Genomic DNA, 935 nt, shown 5'->3' with positions numbered 1-935 from the left:
CGGCGGGAGCGCCACCGCGCTTCCCAAGCAGCGCACTATAGCAGTGCGCCACCGGGCCGGCTCGGCTGTCATTTTCTTAGCTATCCTCTTCATACTGTCATCAGTAAGATAGATATATTATTTCATAAGGCTAACATTTTAAGTTTTTCTAATTGTTAATATGCACCATTGACATTTATTGATATAAAAATTTTAAAGTTTCATTACATTTAATATAATTATTTTAAATGATTAAACATAGTTTCTAGATCTCAATTTAAAAGGTAAAAATATAATATTGCTTTGGGTTTATGCTTGCATAAAAAATTTATTATTTATTAGCTTTAGATGGTCTTGATGATTGAGTATAATGAACTTCTTATAGGTCAGGGTTCAATTTCAGAACAATGATGGAAAAGGGAGAATNGCACACACATATTTTAATTAATTACCATTCTAGCACATGGCTAAACTTTTTCCTGGCAAGTTTAACCAAGTTTCAAGGAATAAATAATTTGTCATTTTAAAGAAATTTTTCAGTGCATAGCAACAAAGCTGAAAAATTGAAACTTAGTTGGATGTATAAGTCAAATAGAAAAAAGAGAGAAAAATGAACATAATTGTAGAAGCGAAATACGATCAGAAATATTTTTATTCTTTGACATTGTTGGATGTAGTTCTGTTACTTCTTAGATGAGTTAGTTAACTTTCTTATTTAACTCTGGACACAGTAGGGCTACCATTCTGGGCATTACAAGAGGCAAATGTAACATTTGTGTTTATGTGAATAAGGAAGAAAAATAGACATCCTTTTGAAAAAATTTCTGCAGACCACCTCAATGAAAGAGCCAGAATCAAATTTATATCCTTCAGACTCACAATCCTATTTTTCCTATAATACAATTTTAAGTGAATAATTAAATAGTAATGCACTTTTAGAGCCTTAACGACAGATC

This window comes from Galeopterus variegatus, unplaced genomic scaffold (assembly GCF_000696425.1).
Source record: "Galeopterus variegatus unplaced genomic scaffold, G_variegatus-3.0.2 Scaffold12395, whole genome shotgun sequence".
Classification (NCBI taxonomy): domain Eukaryota; kingdom Metazoa; phylum Chordata; class Mammalia; order Dermoptera; family Cynocephalidae; genus Galeopterus; species Galeopterus variegatus.
Note: the sequence above shows the minus strand (reverse complement) of the source record.